At 40.9% G+C, this 20403-nt stretch overlaps 1 protein-coding gene across 1 annotated transcript in view; it reads left to right on the top strand.

Moving 5' to 3' along the window:
- Positions 1 to 20403, top strand: part of LOC124613584 (facilitated trehalose transporter Tret1-like) — a 47301-nt gene that overhangs the window by 7047 nt on the left and 19851 nt on the right. The gene's annotated exons all lie outside the window — the stretch shown is intronic.

The following is a 20403-nucleotide window of genomic DNA, read 5'->3' as shown; positions in this document are numbered from 1 at the left end:
GATTCCCACAGATTCTTGAATCTTAAAACTAACTTGCTGTTTCTGCATTCTCTGTTAATAATGCGTGGTAGACGTTGTTGGCAACTGCGCACAGCTGACTCCCACAGTCAATCAGCGTTCCTATTTTTCTTCCATAAACTTCTGTTTTCATAATCAGTTCCATTACTGATTTATCATCGCCAATTATCTCGTCTTCCATCAAATCTTCTTGGTCCTTTATTAATCGGTCTTTTGTTATTACGACAACTTTGTCAGTCTCAATCACATTGCAACGTTGCGGTCCGTTTAAGGTCGGGCCGCACCTGAAACTACAGCCTGTTTTCCGTCTACGGTATCTTCCGTCTACGGTATCTTCCGTCCCCATAGCCTCTGTATGCGTAACCGCCTTGTCCTGTGCAGCGCTGCATCCAAACTTCATTTCGTTGTTCCGTTTCGCACCTTCCTTCTGTCTGTCACCCGGCGTTGTCGAAATTCTCTCTAAATGCTTACCCTCGTCTTTCTTCTCTCTCCAGCTGGGCGTATACCGACGTTGCTTTATCGAAGGAATCAATGGGGGTACCTACTAAGTGGCTACGAGTGTTTCTCGGTAGTCTTGGCACAATCCGTCTTACAACTGCTCTTTCGTCGTACGGACTATTTAAGTACTAGTTCGTTACATAATCTTATTCTAAAAATTCGGCACATGTCCCGTCCGATCTCATGCTGCAGTTGCAAATGGATATTAGTATAACATAGTGTTTGCTTGGCGACCAATATTCATCCATAAATATTTTCTCAAATTCTCGATGTGACATTCGTTTCTTTTCTAGCCTCGTACCACATTTATAGGCTTCGTCCTCCATCTGACTGATCGCATACGCTATTTCCGTATCGCCCAACTTGTAGGTAACAGGACTGGACAATTTCTAATGAAAGTTATGGGGTGTTGTTCTCCCCATGGATAAAATTTACTGAATTTGCAACTGATAATGTACCCAACCTGTGGGTCACTTTTACTAATCATAGTTCTTTCTTGAGCAAAAGCTCCTAATTCCTGCTTCAATTTACTTTTCGCTGTCAAATCGACCCGCTGCTCTACAGTTTGTTGCAACCCTTGCACAGCTGGGCTTACTGGTTCCACCGTTCTCTCAACTTCGTGAAATGTTTTGGGTGCGTTGTCGTTCTGCGGTATCACTTACGAGAACTGAAACCACTACCATACTATCCGTTATCGCAGTTTTCTTTATGCGAATTTTGCCGATTTTGGACTTCTGAAAATTCACCTGCCGTGTTCCTCATTCATCGCCGACTGTTCCTGTTTCACCTTTCGTATTTGTTCGTTTGTGTTCTTTTCACATTTTACTATTATGGTGTTAATTGTTTGTTCATACGTTTCCTGCTTTTTCCTCTAGTTTTTAAAAAATCCCCCTTCGATGCCACCGTAGCCACTGACGACTGTACTTCTTTAAACTTTTCCTTCATGAAATACATTTTTTGTTTGCTAATATCTTCCTCATCTGCTCTTCTCAATTGGTGTCTCTGGCACTGCATTAAAACCTCCTTCTTTTTTAACTATCATTTCCTTCTCTACCGTGTTTCCCTTCAATGATGTGTTCTGACTTTTTGCGCTTTTTATCTGCCGCGCTCCCTTGTTTCCCGTGCTGTCCTCTTCCACTCTCTTTCCTCCCACTATCTTCGTAGAATTTCCTAAGGAACATTCCACTAGTACCACGGCCGCATTGTCCGTTTGAACGTCAGTTTCAGTTAATGGTTGATTTGAAATACTTCACCCTTCATAAATTCCACTATCCGCCTCAACTTTTCACTTTCTAGCTTTGTTTATGGGAGTGCACGGTTCCAAATTTTCTCAATATTCACCTAAAAAACGTTAAAAAAAGAAAGAAACACTTTCTTGTAACACTGAAAATAGCATCTTCTCACAAGCAGTTTTCTTCACACAGTTTCCTACTTCAGAGCTACTGCCGACCGCTTTGCGCTGCGGTTAGTTGCTCTCCTAACCTTCCAGAGGCTGTTAGTGGCCTAGACATTTGCATTACTTACTTTCTATTCTCCGGCCACCGGCTGCTGTTTACTGTTGCTCTTCTTGTTCCCACTGCCAGCTGCGCGTAGCGCCGTGGCATTTGGTTTTTGTATCCCAGTTCTTCGGCATTTATTCCGCCTATCGCTATATTTGTTGAACGTACTTTCCTCCGAAGATAACTACTAGTTCGAAAAGTCCTTTCATGAGTCAAACTGTAAGGTGGCTACTCGCTTATTCGTATCGATCACGGTCAAGTTTCTCACTAAAATCACCTGTGTTGATATAACAACGATAGCACCAGTGTTTCTACATCTACATCTACATTTATACTCCGCAAGCCACCCAACGGCGTGTGGCGGAGGGCACTTTACGTGCCACTGTCATTACCTCCCTTTCCTGTTCCAGTCGCGTATGGTTCGCGGGAAGAACGACTGTCTGAAAGCCTCCGTGCGCGCTCTAATCTCTCTAATTTTACATTCGTGATCTCCTCGGGAGGTATAAGTAGGAGGAAGCAATATATTCGATACCTCATCCAGAAACGCACCCTCTCGAAACCTGGCGAGCAATCTACACCGCGATGCAGAGCGCCTCTCTTGCAGAGTCTGCCACTTGAGTTTGTTAAACATCTCCGTAACGCTATCACGGTTACCAAATAACCCTGTGACGAAATGCACCGCTCTTCTTTGGATCTTCTCTATCTCCTCCGTCAACCCGATCTGGTACGGATCCCACACTGATGAGCAATACTCAAGTACAGGTCGAACGAGTGTTTTGTAAGCCACCTCTTTTGTTGATGGACTACATTTTCTAAGGACTCTCCCAATGAATCTCAACCTGGTAGCCGCCTTACCAACAATTAATTTTATATGATCATTCCACTTCAAACCGTTCCGCACGCATACTCCCAGATATTTTACAGAAGTAACTGCTACCAGTGTTTGTTCCGCTATCATATAATCATACAATAAAGGACCCTTCTTTCTATGTATTCGCTATACATTACATTTGTCTGTGTTAAGGGTCAGTTGCCACTCCTTGCACCAAGTGCCTATCCGCTGCAGATCTTCCTGCATTTCGCTACAATTTTCTAATGCTGCAACTTCTCTGTATACTACAGCATCATCCGCGAAAAGCCGCATGGGACTTCCGACACTATCTACTAGGTCATTTATATATATTTTGAAAAGCAATGGTCCCATAACACTCCCCTGTGGCACGCCAGAGGTTACTTTAACGTCTGTAGACGTCTCTCCATTGATAACAACATGCTGTGTTCTGTTTGCTAAAAACTCTTCAATCCAGCCACACAGCTGGTCTGTTATTCCGTAGGCTCTTACTTTGTTTATCAGGCGACAGTGCGGAACTGTATCGAACGCCTTCCGGAAGTCAAGAAAAATAGCATCTACCTGGGAGCCTGTATCTAATATTTTCTGGGTCTCATGAACAAATAAAGCGAGTTGGGTCTCACACGATCGCTGTTTCCGGAATCCATGTTGATTCCTTCTAGTAGATTCTGGGTTTCCAAAAACGACATGATACTCGAGCAAAAAACATGTTCTAAAATTCTACAACAGATCGACGTCAGAGATATAGGTCTATAGTTTTGCGCATCTGCTCGACGACCCTTCTTGAAGACTGGGACTACCTGTGCTCTTTTCCAATCATTTGGAACCTTCCGTTCCTCTAGAGACTTGCGGTACACGGCTGTTAGAAGGGGGGCAAGTTCTTTCGCGTACTCTGTGTAGAATCGAATTGGTATGCCGTCAGGTCCAGTGGACTTTCCTCTGTTGAGTGATTCCAGTTGCTTTTCTATTCCTTGGAAACTTATTTCGATGTCAGCCATTTTTTCGTTTGTGCGAGGATTTAGAGAAGGAACTGCAGTGCGGTCTTCCTCTGTGAAACAGCTTTGGAAAAAGGTGTTTAGTATTTCAGCTTTACGCGTGTCATCCTCTGTTTCAATGCCATCATCATCCCGGAGTGTCTGGATATGCTGTTTCGAGCCACTTACTGATATAACGTAAGACGAGAACTTCCTAGGATTTTCTGTCAATTCGGTACATAGAATTTTACTTTTCAATTCACTGAACGCTTCACGCATAGCCCTCCTTACGCTAACTTGTTGTACCACGGTGGGTTTTTCCCGTCCCTCACAGTTTTACTCGGCACGTACCTGTCTAAAACGCATTTTACGATTGCCTTTAACTTTTTCCATAAACACTCAACATTGTCAGTGTCGGAACAGAAATTTTCGTTTTGATCTGTTAGGTAATCTGAAATCTGCCTTCTATTACTCTTGCTAAACAGATAAACCTTCCTCCCTTTTTTTCTATTCCTACTTATTTCCATTTTCAGGGTTGCTGCAACGGCCTTATGATCACTGATTCCCTGTTCTGTACATACAGAGTCGAAAAGTTCGGGTCTGTTTGTTATCAGTAGGTCCAAGATGTTATCTCCACGAGTCGGTTCTCTGTTTAATTGCTCGAGGTAATATTCGGATAGTGCACTCAGTATAATGTCACTCGATGCTCTGTCCCTACCACCCGTCCTAAACATCTGAGTGTCCCAGTCTATATCTGGTAAATTGAAATCTCCACCTAAGACTATAACATGCTGAGAAAATTTATGTGAAATGTATTCCAAATTTTCTCTCTGTTGTTCTGCCACTAATGGTGCTGAGTCGGGAGGTCGGTAAAAGGAGCCAATTATTAACCTAGCTCGGTTGTTGAGTGTAACCTCCACCCATAATAATTCACAGGAACTATCCACTTCTATTTCACTACAGGATAAACTACTACTAACAGCGACGAACACTCCACCACCGGTTGCATGCAATCTATCCTTTCTAAACACCGTCTGTTTGTGTTGCAAAGCTTAAAGTAGGCCTCTTAATGCTAAGTAATATCCACCAGAATATCTAAAATGGGACCGTGTGCCTATCGGTACATGCCCTATGAAAGCCAACACACCTGCCATAAAAGATTTTCACGCTGACTTAGTTCTAATAGATACGGGAAGGATTCGAAAGGAGACACTGACTTCATAGAACTGAAAGGTTTACTGTCTCTCGTAAAAGCCACGATTCACGTTGCTAACATTTCTCGCACATGTACTGATCTTCAGCCTTATTTCGGCTTGTTTTTACTATTGTGAGGTAACCACTGGTTCTACCGGTCTTTGCTAACGACTCGCTTATACTATTGATGAGTTCACAGTCCCGTGCAGAAACACTGTAACATTTAACGGATTTATCGATCTTCTCTCGGTACGCTGGTATGTATAGTCCAACCAAGTCTGACATCCACCCACATCCCCTCACTACTCACTGCTTTCTGCGGCCCCCTTAGCGACTGGCGCCAAACAGAGCTTAACGATTGCTGTGGCTTCCCTTGGCGGCGGTGCTGCTGCGCTAGGCCACTGGAAGTAAGGTACAGATTACGATACCCAAAAAGCAACTGTATCTCTTACCGGGAGGTGAATAAATGAGAATTGTAGTAGAACATGAAAATAATGGTTATGTTTAGTCCTCATTACTGTATCCAGTCAACTACATGAAAAGAATTCCATTGGTATTATATTAGAATATTCAGGCCAAATGAAAAAAAAAACTGTTAAAGAATGTCCAAAGCTTTTGCACATATAAACACCACAAAACCACAAGATACAGTATGGTATTAGACTTACCACTGTAATATCAAAAGTGTTACCAGAACTTAAGTGAGCCACTCAGTAAATCATCAATAATTGTAAGCGTAATTCAAACAGCAATTTCTGGAAAGATAATGTTAGAGACACATGTGATGTTATGGAACTTTTTAAGAAATATGTTGGGCACTATTAAGGTTCCTGACATGTACTTACTAGTTACAGTTGTGTGAACTATGAACAAAGTTAATACAACAACCTGGTCATCAAAAACCGCTTTGGAGTAAACAAATGGAAATAGATTCGAATTATGGGATATGAATTTTGCCGTTTTGCTAACACACTGCTTTCTCTTTTTAGCTAAACATGTTTCAGCACCCATCATTAGCGGATTTTTTTTATTGAAAATTGTAAAAAGTGAGAATGTTTTAGGTTATAACAGATTTTAAAAAGTGAGGTTATAGAAAGTTTTTGTTCGTTTTGTTTCTTACCGTGATTTTACATTCTATGCTTTTGCAGGAGCCACTGTATGTTGTTCTGCACTTATAGCGTGTCATCTGCAAATCAAAGGATGTAAATGTAAATTTCATCGGCGAGTTAACTCATCCCTTGATTTAAAAAAAAAATATGATTTTGTGTGTTAAAATGTTTTGTGTACATATTTGCTACTACTCGCGGTTTGTTATGACTAATCCTTCTTCTTTTATGTTTTAAGGACACTGCCCACACATATTAATGTGCTTCGTGTAATTTCTTTCTTTATAACCGCCATTTTTACTTCTGAAAACGCGGTGAGCACCATGTCGTTGTGTTTCTTAGCCCCGTCGGTATTCATTTGTTCCCGAGAGAGTTTGGTGCCGAACTTGCTCACAGGTGTGTATGTGCGTGTGTGTGTGTGTGTGTGTGTGTAAGCTCCTCTAGCCGTTTGTGTTACCTTTTCTGTAAAGTTCCTTTAATGTGTTAAATAATGTGTTTTAATAATGTGTGTTTACAATGTGTAGTGTTTTCATTTAAAAATTCTTTGTGTTCTGTTGTTGCCTTCTGTATGTGGAAGTTCTCTTTTATTGTCAGTTTGTGGTATAGACTGTTACTGGAATTCAGTATTTTCAAATCTGTTGCTACTGTATTTGGGTGGTGGTTGTGGGCTATTAGATAACCAGTAAGTGTGCTGTAGGTGCTGTTACTTTTGAGGGCTCTGAGGTGCTCTGAGTATCTTGTTATAAAGTTCCTGCATGTTTCTTCTGTACTGATTGACAAGTGTTGCATGTGAGTTCATATATTCCGAATCTGTTGAATTTATCTGTGGATGTCTCCCATGTTCTGAGTTATGTCTGTTGTGTTGTCTGTCCTGTATCCTATTTGAAGTCCCTGTTTCTTCAATATCTTGCCTATTCTGCGGACAACTTTTGTTATTCTAGGTGAGTATGTACAATTTATTTGTGTGTGTGTGTGTGTGTGTGTGTGTGTGTGTGTGTGTGTGTGTTGTACTGTTGTGTCTTGCATTTGGTCATTGTTTGTATTTTGGTTGATCTGTGTTGTGTAAGGTGTTTTGTGTGTGTTGTGCTTTCGTTCCGGTTCTGTTTACAAATTTGTTGGTTTAATTTCTGTGTCATGTAGAGCTTCTAGCCATTTTCCTCTGCTATCTGTTTTATTGTGTTTAGCTCCTTTGTGTGATTCTGTTTGCTTATGCAAAATATTTTGATACTCTAAAAACACGTTTTTTTTTAAATCAAGGGATGTGTTAACTCATCTATGAAATTTACATTTACATCGTTTGATTTGCAGATAAAACGGTATCAGTGCAGGACACCATACAGTTGGTCCTGCAAAACCATATATTGTAAAATCATGATAATAAACAAAACGAACAAAAACTTTATTTAACCTCACTTTTTTAGAACAGTTATAACCTAAAACATTCTCACATTTTACAGTTTTCGATAAACAAAAACCCACTTATGATGGCACAGAGATGCTGAAATAAGTCTGGCTAAAAAGAAAAAGCAGTGAATTAGCATATATGCGGAACCTATATTCTATAATTCAACTGCAGATGCGGAAAGGAAGCACAAGAGCTGCAGATGCAAAGACGAAAATATTCCAGATTATAATATCAGTGCTGGTAAACCAATCGTTCACCTATTGGGTTACAAATACAACAAGTTTCAGGAGATTTCAATATTACTAGGCAACTGCAGCAGTACAGACTGGTTAGTAAACTAACATACGGTGCCTTCCCAGATGAGGATCAGTCTCACTTCTGGCACTGATAACAAGAATCGAAGAAATGCATATGGGGCAGTGATTTAAAAACTGTGGCAATAAGCAGAGTATGACAGCAGCATGTCAAAATGGACCACAACATTTTGAAAGCTCATGAAATTTGTATTGCAAGCCAAATGGAACTGTCGATATTTGGAAATGAAACTGAGCTTTTGAAACATGGTTAACCAGGATGGGCCATGTTGAACATCAACCACTGAAAAGTAAGGAAGATCATAGTCATATTGGAAGCAACTTCTACCCATACGACGCTGCACATATCAACTCCATATCGATAAGTGAGACAGTGGTACAGGCAAAAACACTGCACATTACCTACAGATTATGAAGAACAGAAGCTGACAGTGCAAAATAGAGTACATTAAAGCAGCAGCGGACACTTAAGAAATATGAGATAAGATGTTTACATTAAAGTGTGTTAGCAGAAGACTTCTCAGAACGAGTGATAAAAATGTTGAAGGCAATATGGATGAGAATAGAGATCAGGGACTAAGACATAAAGACGAGCAGGAACGAATAGATTTCACAGTTAAAAGTGGGATTTGTGATAGCATTGTAGTAACATCAGAAGTATCTACCTTTTACGATGCAGTACATGTTAGCAAGGTTATTCATGAAATTCAAGTGTAAAAACATGCTGAATAGTGTTGCAGTCGAGTAAGGGGAAGGTGTGGAGGTAATAGACGAAATTCAAAATGAAGAGGAATCAAACACTGGCTGTTACGTAAAGGAGGAATTAGGTGATACTGATGTAAAAGGATTGCGCATAAAAATTGGCCCACCACTCATGCAAATGACCTTAAATATTAAAGAAAACAATCGGATATTAGACAAAAAAACGTAGTAACATGAAGAAGGAGTTTAAAAGTGACATTGGTAATCTGAGGTATGAAATGAAAGAAACTTATCAGAGACTGTAAAAAATAGTGGTGACATTAGAACTGATCTCAGCAGAACAGATTCAAAATTGGATTTGAAACTGTAGCCTACTACACTAACAATGACATTAAAAAGAAATTAAAAGTGATGTTAGTAATTTAAATTCAAATTTGGATGGAAAGTTGGTTTGCTGGTTGACTTTGGGGAGGTGACCAAACAATGAGATCATGAGACCCATCGGATTATGGAAGGTTGGGGAAGGAAAGCCATGCCCTATCAAAGGAACCATCCTCAAATTTGTCTAAAGCGATTTAGGGAAATCACAGTAAACTTAAATCAACATGGCCAGACACAGACTTGGACCATCATCCTCCCTAATGCAAGTCTAGTGTGTTAAACATTGCGCCACCTTGCTTGGTAATGTTGGGAAAATATTGTAGTAAGTGGGTGGAAGCAGATGCTGATCCTAGTCATGTAAAAATTGAAGGTTAAATGAAAATATGTATGGAAAATAACAATAAACATGCAATCTAATATTGAAAAGAACGAGTTTAGAGTCAACCAGCGGAACTGAAACAGGAGAAAAGAAGTGGGAGGAAGACATTTGTTAATTATCGAAGTTAGGGTCAGTAAGCTAAATGAAATTGTGAAAAAGCGTGAAGTCTAGAATGAATGCTTAATTTACTGAATTTTAAGACATGGTTAGTAGAGCTGAAAGTGTAAACCCTAAAGTATATACTGTGTGTAATGAAGCTGCATTATTTAATGACAAAAAGTGCAAAAATTCTTACATAATAGTAACATTCATCCTCTTGATTTTATTAGCGAATTTAATAACCAGTCTGCTTAATGGGACTGACAAAGATAAATGTTTGTCGTGAGTTTTTTGAAAGGGTATAATTACGGACATAATAGTTTGGACAAGAAGAGAATAGAAGCTTTCGAAATGTGGTGCTACAGAAGAATGCTGAAGATTAGATGGGTAGATCACATAACTAATGATGAAGTATTGGATAGAATTGAGGAGAAGAGGCGTATGTGGCACAACTTGACAAAACGAAGGGATCGGTTGGTAGGACATGTTCTGAGACATCTAGGGATCACCAATTTAGTGTTGGAGGGCAGCGTGGAGGGTAAAAATCGTAGAGGGGACCAAGGGATGAATACACTAAGCAGATTCAGAAGGATGTAGGCTGCAGTAGGTACTGGGAGATGAAGAAACTTGCACAGGATAGGGTAGCATGGAGAACTGCATCAAACCAGTCTCAGGACTGAAGACCACCACAACAACATAATTACGGATGGCAACAGAAGCGACAGATTCCTGTAATTGTTGGGAAGAATTTAGTAAATAATTTTTGGAGAAAAACTGGCCGTAAGATGAACAGTAAAAGATACTAAGGGAAATCTGTGGTCTTAAGAGACGATTCCAGAGGAGAGACTATCAAGGGATCCTGCCTTTGCTGGATTAACAAAGTTGGGCGGAGTCAGGTTGTGAATCAGTAGCAACGGGATTAGAGCATATGTTTTCTCACGGAATACGGGAATGGTCTTTTGTAGCCCCCAGTAATAATATTAATGATTTGTAGATTATTTCTGGAAGGTAGTAAGAGTCAAATGAACAGGAGGTGTGAGGACTAATGAGGCGAGGTATTCACCAATTAGAGACTTGCAAGTGAGTACAATGAGTACTAAATGGTCTGGGAGAAATAGTGGGGGACTCAGAACAAGTTTGGTAGTAAATGGCACTAGTAGACGAATCTCTAATAATACAAATACAAATAAGAGCAGTATGGGGAGTAGTAATTATAGTAATTACGAGGGAGACTAAAGGTTGCTCCAATTGGGGTTTGCAATTAGGCAAAATCTACAAAAGAGCCATCAGTAAACCAGATTAATCCAGCATTGTATGTAATAGAAGCAGTAAGGGAATGTAAAAAGGAAGAACAACCTAACCAATGTGATAGCAAAGAAAAATATTTCTGTGATGAAAGTCAACCTGATTTATGCAAAATCACGAACAAACTGACGAAACAGAGGTGTTATCTAGCGTTTAGGATGCTCTGACCCCATGAAAAAGTCTAAATAAGTAGACGAAATTTAACAATGGAAATGCCTTGCTTCTGGTTAGATAAAGAAAATAAATAACAGCTAATTAAACAGGAACTGGGAGACAGTAGTAGCGTCACAATTATTAGTGGTATTAATGGGAAGGAGGGGAAATTTAGTGGCAGAAGCAAAAGAGATATTTGACTTCATGAAATTTATTGAGTAAAAATAGGATAATTGATGTAAATTAATAGTGTAAATGAGAAAAAGAAACAGAAGACAGGGAGGAAGTAAACGAAATGGAAAAGTACATAATGTGCCACTAACTCTAACAGGGAAAAATAAGTTTGATAATCAAAAAGGTAGTTCTTCTAGAGACGAAATTAATGAAAATTTGTTACATTGGAAAGGTACAGTATTGAATAATATAAAAATATTATATCCTACAATTCTAGTCAATACACTATGAATTCCATTTAGTATTGGGTACAAGAATTTGGTGCCCATTGAATGATAAAACTGATATCAGTACAGAAAGATTTATTTATTTACTCTTTTTTTGTAATAAAAAGTTCAGTGACGTCAACTTTCTGAAAAAAAATTGAATGTAGAATTACATAGTGCATTGAATATGCCTTTTGGATATTTAACGACAAAAGCTGACATAAGTAATTCTGAAGAGGGTACAATGCAAGCTGGAGTAAAAGAGAAAATGATATACATTGAAGGTATATCAAGTAATGAAAGGCAAGATTCAGTAAAAATTTTTGATGCAAAGTAGATCTGTGTTTGATTAAAAACCAGTTTTAGTCAAAGATTTTGAATATATGTTGGAATTACAGAGTCATGAATCTTTTTCCGTTAGACCTTATGTTGTCCCTTTCCCTAAGAAAGATTCTGTGTTGAAGGAAATAGAAAAAAAATGCTAGAATGAGAAATAATTGAATATAATAGCTGTTATGACAACTGATCTGTACTATTAGGTAAAAGGAATATGTGTATGTGGAGTGGGGATCTGAGGTCTGTTAGATGCGAGAAAATTAAATGAATCTCAAATGTATCAAATAAGACTCTAGGGATAATGAACATATACAGATAAGGGCTGCACAGATTGTCGCAGGGTTATTCGACCCTTGGGAGAATGTCACAGAGATAATGAAGGGTATCAAATTAATATGCTGTGATTAATGAAAAAACTGAGCCACAAAGAAATACAAAACTCTTCCGGAATAAAAAAAAATGGTAATCCCTGTTAAACAGCCAATAAATGATTTTGCAGAAAGGTTTAATTAAATAAGAAACTAATAATTTCAGAATTTATTTGTAACTGTATGCCAGGTGTTTGTCCTAAGAGACCTACTGCATATTTTCACTAGTGCTTCGGCAGATATTTGCAGTTTACTTCTTGTATTGTGTAGCTGGGTCAGCCCAAACAAATAGTACCCATTGACGTCCTGTGCCAGTGCAGTAAAGTAGGCTAAATAACTTCCAGGCTGCACCAGTTACATTTACCAACCTTCATATCAACTTGGTTCGCCCTCTTCCTCCTTCAGATGGACATGGATACTCCTTCGCGGCCATTGACAGCTCATTCTCAGTGTCAAGAAGAGGGAATCACGCCATGGATATTCAATAACTGGCACATCTTTGGAAGTATCCCCCGAAAACGTCAAACCGGCGGGGATTTTAACATCAATGGTGCCGGACCCCTCGCCAGCACGTCACACCACAAGCTGCCCAGAGTCACCGGATTGTACTTACAGACACCAACGGACCCTGCCTCACAAGTTGTGGACACGCAAGCGACAATCTACCAAAACAAGAGCCGGTCTCAGAATCAAGTTTAACTACCAAGACGTAGCGGGTATTCCACACTGTAGGAAAGGTGAGGGGGGGGGGTGTTGGGGGGGGGGGGGGCCGAGGGCTGGGGGGAGGGGAGGGGTGAGGAGCGAACACTATGTGGCAGTGATAGAATTTTTATACTTGTGTGTTGTGAGAATATAGACGTATATGTGAACTCCCTAACATGCTTAGATTAGTTAGTATTTTCAGCAATAATTTTAAGGCGAGTGGGAATCCTTCCAGTTTCTTATCAAACTCGCTATCGTAAATATTATCTGTCAGACGAAATCTAATCCACCCTGAAGAGATCATGTACCACTCAGGCTGAAAGTTGTTATCTGATGGACTTGAGGCATTGAAAACAAATCACATCACTGGGAGCCTTCGTACGAGGTGTGTCAGCCACCATCTACATCTACATACAGGGTGACAATTGTTGAACTATATCGAATAAACGTAAGTTAGCTACAAACTATGGCATGCACACTGTTTATTCAACACGTAAAAGTCGCTACAGGTATTCCGATTTAGGTTACGGCCTGTTCGATATGCCTGCCATCATTGGCGATGGTGTGACGCAAACGAATTGCGAAATTCTGCATGACCCACTAAAGTGACAAAAAATCGATGCTGTCAATGACTTCCTGAATGGCTGTTTTCAGGTAAGCAATGATTTTGGTGTTATTGCTGTACACCTTGTCTTTAACATAGATCCACAAAAAGGAGTCGCTTGTGTTCAGATCCGGAGAATAAAGTGGCCAATCGAGTCCATGCCTGTGGCCTTTGGGTACCCCAGAGACGGAATGCAGTCCCCAAAGTGCTCCTCCCGGACACCAAATACTCTCCCGTATCAATGGAGGAGAGCTCTCTCTTGCATGAACCACATATTGTCGAAATCAGGGTCACTTTGGAAAAGTGGCGATGAAATCATCTTCCAAAACGTTAACGTACAGTCCGGTAGTCACCGTGCCACCAAGGAATATCGCACCAATTCTCCCCTCCCCCCCTAGGCATATTGCTCACGCTCCATGTTCCGATTTCTGATAACTGTATTCACTTTCTCATTATTCATTATCTGATATACAATGACATTAATCTTCCATAGTCTATGCAGGAAATACTCAATCTTCGCCACCGCACTGAATTGTTCACGAAAGAATCTGGAGGTACTTTGCTTCTTATAAGATGGTATGAGACAATTTCTGATTTCTTCGTATGTCAGTGCATTCCATAAATCCTCACGGTACCTAACATATGTCTTTGCCTTAACTCTAAAGAACAATTTTCTCATCTGTAACAACAGCTCATGTGTCCAGAAACCAGCTTTACAGCTGCCAACAGATCATCTACAAACGCTAGCACTAGCCCCATCTTTTCTTACAGATTTAAACTGCTTAAAGAACTCTGTATTATCTGCTTTCAATATATCTACAAACGCTAGCACATGCCCCGTTGCTTTACCCAAAAAGGGACTAACCGGGCTGGCGGCAGCTGAATCTAATGTGGAAACAGTCCAACTGGGCGAAGCCCCATCTTCCCTTCCAAATTTAAAGAATTCTGTATTATCTGCTTTCAGTCTAGCTACTTACTCTAACAAGGACGGCAGGGCTTCTTGCAAGATAAGCCCCAATGTTTTCGGCTCAAACGCTGCGTGACATATATCAAATAAACAAAAATACAAGGAAGAAAAAAAAATAAAAAAAAATATGTAGCTCACTGTGACACCAAAAAATTGCTTTGAGTAGTTACCTTTAATCATCAGATATCTGGATTCACTGTACTGCCTAGCGTAGTGGACATATCCGTGACACATGTCTCAGATTATTGGGGCTGATTCTATAGAAAGCACGCTGTGGCCCAACGAGTTACCCGACATGCACCTCATCTGGCACAGGCCTCTGGTATTCCCATAAAATCGACAGAAGTCTTAACACTTATCTGACCCCACAAACGTCACCCACAAATCGCTATGATCACAATTGTTAATAAAACAAAGCAGTAGAGAGAGAGAGAAACAGACAACAGTCACTCCACTCACCATTCAGTGATGACGATCCTGCCCATTGTGGGTGTTGTCATCCTCCCTAATACAGTTGGTCCCTTCTCACTGTGGTTGGCAGAAACCATTTCTGTAACCAGTTCGACAGGTTAATGGAGCCAGGAGGATGATGGAAAGTCATAGGTACAGCTATTTCATATATTCACATATTCCACACATAAATATGTCGTGGTGTTGCTAGGTGGTTGTCAGCAGCCCCACACATGCGCCTGCCTTAGCCCACAAGCAGCCTTTTGTCACACTCAGCATATGCCATTGCCTCATCCAGCAGGCAGAAGCTGAGCCAATGTTACCTTTTCAGCACCCTTCTAGTGTAGTACCACATCTGCTCCAGACACTCAGATGGCATGCCACTGTGCTGGACTCCATAAAGCCTCTTTTGTTAGCTGTGAAACTGCGTATTCAGACTGGAGACACTTGAGCACACATAGTTGAACCGTGGACCTCTTAGCAGAGCAACAGCAAACGGAGCTTCCAGTGACAGAGTGTGCCCACGCAAGGCAAGCGAGCAGCAGTAGTGTATGCCAGCACAAGAAAAGCCAGCAACAATAGAATATGCCTGCACAAAGCAAGCGACGGCTCTACACATAGCCAGGCCTATGTAGGTACACTAATATTCGCAGAAGTCAGCCAGCAGATGATTCCCCAGTCGGAGAGCACCAGTTCAAATTCCAATCTTGCATCTGGTTTAGGCACAGTCACTAGTTCCGTGGCTAGGGGCTGCAGTATTTGGTAGGGGCAGCTAGATGACCCAAGTGAAAACTGGGTGACAGGTATAAAGCATATCTCGAAGATGGTAGCAGGTAGTGACTGTATCTGCATGTCTAAAACGGGAGGTATTACTGTCGGCTTGGCCTGTCAGTGTTTTGAGAGGACATCATCTTCCATCATGTAGGCTACAACACAGCCGCGGTTCGAGTCTCACTCTTGTGGTAATTGTGTCACCATCGGCAGTGGCTGGTTTCCATCTTTCCACTGCATCGGCAGTAGTATTGTCCATGCTGCAGCGTCGAGGCACGAATGAGTGATAACTTCACCTACCATACGGCCTGGGCGTCGATTCCTGTGGTGTCAACGCAGTCCACATGTAGTTTCTTGTGACTGAACGCCTAGCTGTCTCCCATCTATATGACTCTCTCATGCTTTTTACGCCACCCTACTTTGTCGTTAACTGCTAAGTCAGTTATGGATCTCCACTGCCATGTCAAGAGAGGCCGTCGCTGAGCAATATGATCAAAGAAGTATACACTAATTGACTGCTCTTGGATCACAACCCTCATAATTTTGACAAGTGTGTTATGCCTTGACTGTAGTGTCTGCCACTGGACGTTGATGACCTTCTCCATGGCCAAGAAACGAACCAGTGACGAAATGCACAGGCCGCCTTGCAATTTCTTCACCTCTTCTCTTAATCCCCCAAGAGTCCAATGAACTATGCTACTCCCTATTAGAGTACAATTGCGCTTTCTATTTGCGATAAACTTAAGGGTGAGTACCTCAGCATGCCCTTCTACTCTCCCGTTTTCTGCTATGACACAACATGCATGATCTGCTGCACATGCAACCTACTTGGACGTTTCCCTGAAATTCCATCTCTTCATAATTCCCTTTGTTATTAATCCACTGATGATTTTGCCTCTTGCAATAAGTTCTACGAGTTTCTCTCGTCTCATTTGGATGCCCTTTGATGTATGGTTCACCTCATAAATTTTCAGCAACACTTCATTGATAACCACATCTCTTCTGCTGATCTTCGATAGCCTACATTACTGCCAGATGTCTCGGCTAGCTTCCCTCCCCCCTTTTGTTGTACTGTTTTCCGAACCATGCACCCAAATATGTCCACGATCCAGACAAATTACTTTCAAGAGTCGTTTCTATTTTACAGACTGGTTCATGCTGGCGAGTAAATTTTGTCTTCAATTGAATATAATTTTAGCTCGTGTATTCTGCTTACAAACTGCGTTCAGCACCCCACTGCATTAAGGAAGAAATAACTTCTGTCTTTGGTAGAAGGTAACTCAGACGTATCGCAGAGGGTTCAGGAAAATACTACCTGAGAACAACAAGACCTATAGAAAACGGCACATATCAATGGACAGAGCATCTCTCCAAGTTTAGATTCTCGATATGTGCGGGGCTGTATTCGCTATAGGGGGCAGGTGTATCAAAACATGAAGACTAATCATTTCAAGCCTACAGATAGGCAAACTAGTGAACAGATTTCCAAACTGGGCTGCTGCGGCACATTACCAGGCAGTTCTTGTCATCGATTTCAATTAATTGCATACAAGTGTTGATGTTTGCCGTATCACTAACGGTACCCATACTGAGGACTTCTAATGTGAATTAAAAACGCGGAGAGATGTCTTATCCAGTGAATGTGTCCATTTTCTGTACGTCTTGCAGTTTTCACGCCATAGTCTTGTGCAACTCTGAAAATACTTACCGATAACTCTGAGTAAAGTGGCACCTCCCAACTTGTCGGTCGTGACAAAGTTAATTAGTTACTTAGTAATTTAGTTGGTTACATGTTCCGTGTATCATTTTGCACTATAGATAGTAGTGATGTAGAACTAGTCATTTTACATTCACTTCACAATTTAATTTTGCATAGGATTCTATTCTGAACATTTCTAAGTTTTTTTATATATATTAAAGAAGAAAATAAGGTATGTAGATGTGAATTAGTAATTCCCATCCACGGTCTTTTACACATTAGAATTCTATGAAACAGACGGAGATGTCCAGGAGAAACTTCCTCAGTTTGTTTTCAGGCTTTACTTTGTTTTCTGTTACACAGTTAAATCATTGAGTTAGTGATCCAATATTTTGTTGTTGCATTGTGCACCCCTTTTTGTGCATAACAAAACATTAAGTGAAGAAATGAATGTCATTTTTTCATCTGGTATTTCATTTTCTTATATCATTATTCCTTTTGAACTGCAGTGGATTATTTAGAACAAACTTCGTGGAGGAATAAATATGATGTGAAGCAGTAGTCAGAATGCTCATCTCTTTAAATAGACGTCTGAAAGATGATCGTGGGTGAGCACCACATATTACTCTTACAGTATGATTTAGCACAATAAAGGCTTTCCTTAGTGAAGATGAGTTACCCCAGAGCATTATTCCATATGACATTACTGAATGAAAATATGGGAAATAGGTCATCATACCGATTTGTCCCTCCAAAGAATTTGCAATCATTCTTAGTGCAAATGTGACTGAATTGAGTTGTTATAGGAGTTCCAAAATGTGATTTTTTCAGTTTAAGTTCTCATCAATGTAGACACTTAAGAATTTGAAGTTCCCAGCGTATTTATTATTTCCACACCATGCGTTACACTTATCACTGGTGTAGTACACTTACACTATGTGATTAAAAGTATTCGGACACCTGACTAAAAATGACTTACAAGTTCCTGGCGCCCTCCACTGGTGATGCTGCAATTCAATATGGTGAGGGCCCACTCTTAGCCTTGGTGACAGCTTCCACTCTCGCAGGCATACGTTCAGTCAGGTGCTGGAAGGTTTCTAGGGGAATGACAGCCCATTGTTCACGGGGTGCTGTACTGAGGAGAGGTATCGATGTCGGTCGGTGAGGCCTGGCACAAAGTCGGTGTTCCAAAATATCCCAAAGGTGTTCTATAGGATTCAACTCAGGACTCTGTGCAGGCCAGTCCATTACAGGGATGTTATTGTCATGTAACCACTGCGCCACAGACTGTGCGCTTTAAACTGGTGCTCGATCGTGTTGAAAGATGCAATCACCATCCCCGAATTGCTCTTAAACAGTGGGAAGCAAGAAGGTGCTTAAAACATCAGTGTAGGCCTGTGCTGTGATAGTGCCACGCAAAACAACAAGGGGGCCAAGCTCCCTCCATGGAAAACACGACCACACCATAACACCACAGCCTCGGAATTTTACTGTTTCATCGTTTCATCGTTTTGGAACATCATCAGATTGTGTAAAAGTAGCTGGATACTGACTGATGACTGGTGGGTCACGTGTCAATCTACTTTTACACAATCTGATGACGCCGCAAAAGGATGAAACGGATCTTTGACATTAAATAATGTCGCAACCGAGACTTTTTTGTTCTTTTATAAACTCTTAAATACTTCGTCTGAAAATAGTACTGGCCTGTGTCCTGTATTGAAGTTTTCCTTCCTGCTGTGCATGCTTAGTGTGTCTTCTTTTTTGGTAGTCGTTACATGCACAGTCTCTCACACTCTTCACGGTACACTCCCACTTTGCGTAAACGTCAAGAGTGGAGACGATTGGGTGGTAGTTACTTAGGGAGAGTGGTGGGGAATAGCGTTTTGGTGAGATGTTGCCTTGCACAAGCAAGTCGCACTTCTTTTCCCTACTTCATGAAAGGTATGTGTAATATTGTCGACAGCAGATTTCCTGTTTACCGTGTATTGCATCGGATAAGGCATCTCCTTCCTGCCACAGTTACTCAAGACAACAAAATATTACATTTATCAGAGAAAAATAAGTAAAGGGTGTTTATTAATGCCTTTAGCAGTGAGACTATAGTTGATACTGGCCTACCGGATCCGTGTTCATTACAGAGAATTTTGCACCTGACGGTATGCAAAGATTGCATTACAATTAAAGAGAACAATACACTGGAGCTCTCTCTCTCTCTCTCTCTCTCTCTCTCTCTCTCTCTCTCACACACACACACAAACACACACACACACACACACACATACACACACTTACACTTACACTTATACACACACACACACACACACACACACACACACACACACACATACACAAACACAAACACAAACACATACATTGGACATAATATCTTGAGACAGCTTATTTCTTTATTACGGCCCCAACATGTACTTTATAGCCGGCCGAAGTGGCCGTGCGGTTCTACGCGCTACAGTCTGGAACCGCGTGACCGCTACGGTCGCAGGTTCGAATCCTGCCTTAGGCATGGCTGTGTTTGATGTCATTAGGTTAGTTAGGTTTAAGTAGTTCTAAGTTCTAGGGGACTGATGACCTCAGAAGTTAAGTTCCATAGTGCCCAGAGCCATTTGAACCATTTTGAACTACACACGCTGGCGGATGACGTTCACCGAGCATTCGCCATACCTATACCCTGTCATCTGATCGTCACGTTATGTACCGTGATTTGTCACTTCACACAACGTGTTTCCACTGTTCAGTGGTCCAAGGTGTCCGAATACTTTTCATCACATAGTGCAGATGTGTGGAACGGAATATGTTGCGTCTTTTATAACTGAGGTTGAGACCATTCACAGACAACAAGTGAATAACACTTCGAAGGACTATTTTTGCCGGCCGTGGTGGCCGAGCGATTGTAGGCGCTTCAGTCTGGAACCGCGCGACCGCTATGGTCGCAGGTTCGAATCCTGCCTCGGGTGTGGAGGTATGTGATGACCTAAGGTTAGTTAGGTTTAAGTAGTAGTTCTAAGTTCTAGGGGACTGATGAGATGTTAAGTCCCATAGTGCTCAAAGTCATTTGAACCTTTGAACTATGTTTACTATTCCTTCTGTTTCTGTATGATTTGTTTGACTACAATAGTCACGTTATCTGCTGAAGGAATTAATTGTGTTTGTTGTATATTATACGGAAGA

The sequence above is a fragment of the Schistocerca americana genome, chromosome 4 (assembly GCF_021461395.2).
Source record: "Schistocerca americana isolate TAMUIC-IGC-003095 chromosome 4, iqSchAmer2.1, whole genome shotgun sequence".
Lineage (NCBI taxonomy): Eukaryota > Metazoa > Arthropoda > Insecta > Orthoptera > Acrididae > Schistocerca > Schistocerca americana.
This window is presented reverse-complemented; position numbering and strand designations above follow the sequence as displayed.